This window comes from Pipistrellus hanaki, assembly GCF_964339955.1.
Source record: "Pipistrellus hanaki genome assembly, chromosome: 3".
In the NCBI taxonomy this organism is placed as follows: domain Eukaryota; kingdom Metazoa; phylum Chordata; class Mammalia; order Chiroptera; family Vespertilionidae; genus Pipistrellus; species Pipistrellus hanaki.
In genome coordinates, this window is record NC_140505.1 from 78,298,081 (window position 1) to 78,303,909 (window position 5,829).

At 45.2% G+C, this 5,829-nt stretch overlaps 1 pseudogene across 1 annotated transcript; it reads left to right on the forward strand.

Annotated features, from left to right (window-relative positions):
* The first annotated feature begins 229 nt into the window (after positions 1-229).
* Positions 230-1,508, forward strand: LOC311619656 (nuclear prelamin A recognition factor-like; annotated as a pseudogene). Its single transcript has one exon. The product of its transcript is annotated as a nuclear prelamin A recognition factor-like (transcript).
* Positions 1,509-5,829: the final 4,321 nt, after the last annotated feature.

Here is a 5,829-nt window from a genome sequence, read left to right on the forward strand (position 1 = left end):
AATCTCCAGAGGACAGACCAGGCACCAATGGACCAGCGATGCTGGCACCATCCTGACAGCGCTGCTCGCCTCCTGGAACTCAGCCTCTGGCATTGTAGCCACTTCCCCTCCCTAGACGCTCCACAAGGAAGAAAGGATACCTCCAGCAGCACCAGGAGCAACCACTGTGACTGCTCTCCCTGTGCTTCCTCTGGGTCGCTGGAACAGGCCCCTGCCTGCCCCACTCCAGATGAAGTGTGAGCACTTCGCAAAGAAGAAATGTAGTAAAAACAAAACAAAACAAAACAAAACAGAAAAAAACAACCAAAGACCAAGAGAATGCAGCAAAGCCTGGAGTCCGGCTCAGGGGAACAGGGTGAAGGGAGAATTGCATAAGTCAGCCAATGTCAAGATATTTCTGAGTGACTGCCTGGCATGTGACAGTTGTGTGACTGCAGAGAAGGAGTCCAAGTTTCTCAGCAGAACATCAAGGACTTCTTCTGTGTTCTGAACCGTAATGAGAAATGGGATACCTCACAGCATAAGGTGCTGGCAGTGTCCGTGTGTCCTCAGACTCTGCCTTATTTTGCTGCTGAATTCAGCCTCAGTGTCACTGATGCATCCAGAAGGCTCTGCAACTTCCTCAAAAGCCTTGGGGCAAACTGTCTTTGACATGAAGATAGCTTCGGACTTCAGCATCCTGGAGAGTCAGAGGGAATGTGTGCATTGGTACTGCCAGCACCATGAGGAAGAGCCCCGGCTACCCATGCTGACCTCCTCCTGCCCTGGCTGGATCTGATATGCAGAGCGTGTGCTGGGTCACCCCATCACCCCCACCTCTGCACAGCCAAGTCTCCCCAGCAGATCATGGGCTCTCAGGTGAAGGATTACTTCACCAGATGGCAGAACCTGTCCCCAGACAAGATTTTCCACGTCATTGTGGCCCTGTGTTATGATAAGAAACAGGAGACCCTTCAGGAAGATGTTCCCACAGTTTTACATAGTTCCCAGGGTGCTGACTGCATGCTAACCTCAGGTGAAATTGTGCAGATAGTGGAGCAGAGTGACCTCGCCTCCAACGATGCTGCCGTGGACCCTCTGTTTGGAGACATGCGGGAGGAGGAGCTGAGGCTCCACGAAGGTGCCAGCTCTGACAGGTACCTGGCGCACATCTTCAGGCACATGGCCACGGAGCTGTTCAACAAGGATGAGGGGGTGCTCACCTACCACACCCTGAGGAGCAAAGACTTCCAGGGGGTCACCCTTGGAAGGGATGGAGGTTCCCCAATGCTTAGAGGCTGCTTACAGTTTTCGGGATATCCAGAAGTGGTCCTGAAGCTATACAGGGGCAATTTCCCCTGCCAATTTGTCCTGGCCTGTGCCAGAGATGCTTAAGTGGCAGGTGCCAAGCCCACACAGAGGATGGGCGTGCGGACAGGGCATTTTTGCAGCAAATGGAAGGCATCTACACTGCCATCCCAGTGTGGCCCCTGGAGACCAGTGCCCATGTGCAGGAGCTGTACCAGTAGTGGCTAGGGGGACAACTCCCCCCAGCCTGGGCCCAGGAGGCCCTGCACACCTCCTAGCAGGGCCCAGGGCAGCCTGCCAACCTCAAGTGGTAAAGGTCCAGCAGATGCCCGGCCTGCAGGCCGCCTGAATTCCCTGCTCCCCATCTGCCATCTCCCTCCCTGTGAGGGGCGCTGTCGTCGTCACATGGGTGCAACTAGAATATTGTATCTCAAGAGGATTGCCCCAATGCACATGTCCTTTTATCTGATGATGGAAAAAATCCCAAAGAACAGGAATGGAGAAAGACTACTCTGTCCTTTAGGCTTAAAAAGCCCTGGAAGTGTCCTGCAAAGAGCTGAAACTTGGTTCTGTCCATGCACCTCGAGAGATTGGATGAGGAAATGGCCTGGTTTGGCCCTGATTTTACCCCTTATGTTACTCTTGAAGGCGTCTTTGCCACAATGTGAATAAACTGCCACCTTTTGGAATAGGGGCTCATACGAAAGTCTGCATTTCCAACTTTTCTTGAAATGGATCTATGTTCTGCAGCTGTGGCCACCGTGCTGAGACCAGGTCCTGCCGACCAGGTCCTGTCGCTGGGAGTCAGGGGGCACTGGAGTGGACCCCCCACCCCATGCCCTTTTACATTCAGGGATTGAGCTGAACACACTTTGGGGGAGGCCTGGCAAGAGTGACAGATGGAAGGATGGAGAGTGAAGAGGCAAACACCCTCTCGGTCCCTCCCTGGGTGGGGTCAGGCAGATGCAGGCTGGCCAGCCGGCCCCACAATTGAGTGGGATAGTGTCCTCTGTGTCCGCCTCTCACCTCGTGGGCCTGGCCACTCCCCTCAGCTCCGGGCAGCTCCCTGTGTTCCATGACAGTGCGCTCTGCCCTCACATGCTGCTCGCCCTAAGTGAGAAGGAAGAGAGCAGTTGTCCCTCAGACAACTACACAAAAAAATACGCAATCACCACAGAGCCCAACACCCATGCACATTAGGGCCATCCTGTGAAGGGAGGCCTGTGGCCAGCCTGGTATTGGTTTCTAGAGCACTTAGATTTTGTTACTATGTGGGTGACATTCTTCTAGAACCCTCAGCCTGTTAGATTTCCCTGGGTTGGTAATTGAGACATTGTGTGAAGTTACCTATATTTTGCTTTCAATCTATTTACAGTGTGGTTTCATCCTCTGTGGTAACGTAGATCCATTTCTGATTATGGAATAAACAGTTGAAGTGTAAAAAAAAAAAAAAAAAAAAAAAAAAAAAAGCAGCTGCCAGGTGGATCCTGAAAACTGGCGGGAATGTCTGTGGGATGGATCTGGATCCCAAGCAGGCAAGGGCATCCCACTGCCTGCCCAGAGGGCTGATCAGGTCCTGGTCCTCCCCACCCTCCTTGTGACACTACTTGTGCATGAATTCATGCACAGGCCTCTAGTATTTTCATATGTCTCTTGGCCTTCCACATGTCCTCTTTCAAAAGATATCTATTTAGGTCTGTTGCCCATTTTTTAATTGTGTTTTTTATTTATTTTTTGTTAAGTTGTATGAGTTTCCTGTAAATGTTGAATATTAAACCTTTATCGGTGATAACATTGGCAAACATGTTTTCCCATGTGGTGTCTTTCTTTGTTGTTTTGTTGATGGCTTCTTTTGCTATACAGAAGCTTATTTTGAGTAGTCCATTTGTTTATTTTATCTTTAGTTCCCACTGCCCTAGGACCTGTATCGGTGAAGCTATTGCTTCAGCTTATGTCTGATATTTTGCTGCATGTGGATTCCCTTAATATTTTTATGCTTTCCCACCTTACGTTTAAGTCCTTTGTCCATTTTGAGTTTATTTTTGTGTTTGGTGTAAGTTGATGGTCTAGTTTCTTTTCTTTCTTTCTTTCTTTCTTTCTTTCTTCCTTTCTTTCTTTTTTTTTTTTTTTTTTGCATGTTTCTGTCCAATTTTCCCAACATCATTTATTGAAGAGACTCTTGACTTCATTGTATGTTCTTGCCTCCTTTGTCAAATATTAACTGAGCATAGTGGTTTTGGTCGATTTCTGGGTTCTCTATTTTATTTCATTGGTCAATATGTTTATTCTTGTGCCAGTACCAGGAAGTTTTGAGAACAGTGGTTTTGTAATACAGCTTGATATCTGGAATTGAGTTCCCTCCTACATTGTTCTTTTTCAGGATTGCTGAGGTTATTTGTAGGGTTTTTTGTTTTTGCTTTTTATTCCAGATGAATTTTTGGACAGTTCATTCTAAGTCTGTGAAATATGTTATTGGTATTTTAATGGGGAATGCATTGAATCTATAGATTTCTGTGGGTAGTATGGACATTTTAATGATGTTGATTCTACCAATCCATGAACATGCTATGTGTTTCCATCTGTTTATGTCTTCCTCTATCTCTTTTTTTCAGTGTACTGTAGTTTTTCAAATACAGGTCTTTTACCTCCTTAGTTAAGTTTATTTCTAGGTATCTTAATTTTTTTTTTTTGGGGGGGTGCAATGGTAAATGGGATTATTTTTTAAACCTCTTTCTGTAAGTTCTCTATTGGTGTATAAAAATGCCATAGATTTCTTGACATTAATTTTGTATTCTTCTTTATTGCAAAATTTATTTATTACATCTAATAATATTTTACGAAGTCTATAGGGTTTTCTATGTACAGTATCATGTCATCTATGAATAAGGACAGTTTTACATCTTTTTCCCCCCCAAATTGGATACATTTTAATATTTTTTCTTATCTAATTGCTATGGTTAGCACTTCCTGTACTATGTCAAACAGGAGTGGTGAAAGTGGGCATCCCTGTCTCATTCCTGTTCTTAGGTGAAATGGTTTTGGTTTTTGTTCATTAAGCATGACGTTGGCTGTAGATTTGTTGCAAGGCTTTTATTATGTTGAGGTATGATTCCTCTATTCTTATTTTGCTGAGGATTTTTAATAAGAAAGGGTGTTGGATTTTGTCAAATGCTTTTTCTGCATCAATTTATATGACTATGTGATTTTTATCTCTCAATTTGTTTATGTAATGTATCACATTTATTGATTTGTGGATATTGTACCATCCTTGCATCCCCAGAATAAATGCCACTTGGTCATGATATATGAACTTTCTAATGTAATGGTGGATCTCATTTGCTAGAATTTGACAATTTTTTGCTAATCATCTAACAATGAACAGGACAGCCATAGAATAAAGATTTATCTAGCCCAAAATGTCAGTGACACCAAGGTTGAGAGCTGTGATCTAACCTTACTAAGATGAGACCTGGGTAAGAGATTATTAATGTTAAGGGCCTTGACATGCAATGTAATTGTCAGAGGTAGGAGGACAGACTTGGGCCAGGGAAAGGTGTCTACATGTGGTTCCAGAGCCCAATGATTTGAGGGGGCATTCACAAGGAAGAGGAGGCATCAGCACCAAAAATGGCAATTGTCCGAAATGAAATGGTGGGGAGCAAAGGGCAATACTCTCACACCCAATTGTATAAAGGATCGTGTACAGAGATCTTAAAGCCTGGGAGAGGGCAGGGTTAAGTTAGAAGCTGTGGTATCCACCTCTCAGTGACAAATTTTGGGCTAAGATAATATTGGTGCTGTGGAAACCACATTCCTGTTCAAGTCAACTCATGTTGATTGAATGAACACCTGCTATAGGTATTCTTAAGACTGTGGAGGACTAGGAGGTAAATAAGAGATAAGAGACATTTTTCTTGCAGGAACCTTGGGATCCAGAAAAAGAGAGGTGGCAAGCATGCAGATGTCTCTCAGATACAGCAAGAGAGCATCACCCAAGAGGCACAAAGAGCCATGGAGCACCAAGAAAACCAGAGGTAAGGAGGAAGAAATACATTTTTATGTAGGACAAAAGGATGGACAGAAATTTTCTAGGAAGAGACAGGGCTAAGTTAATTCTCTTGAAACTGCATTTGCATAGCAAGCATATTATTTTATTTACATTACATATCTAGTTAGAATGGCTTATTCAGGAGGCTGAAGGAGATTACAGGAAGCTAAAGACCCTCAAACCATGTCTTGTCCCCACTACTGAACTTCCCTGAAGATTCTATCATGACTGGTCCACTGGGCCCAGCTGAGAGCAGTGGGGATGACTTGTGAGAGCCACACACATAAGAGACAAGTTCCAGGAGCTGTGCAACAGGAAAGGTCCAGGAGGCTCACCTCTTCCACATTATCCTGGGAATGACAACAGGCTTCAGTGAGGGGCCCAGGTATCCCTCCAGATACTGCAGCAGTGGGGAGGGGTCCCCAGTAGACCATGCACACATGCCTTGACACAGGTACATGCACCACACACACACTCATGTGCACATATGTGCG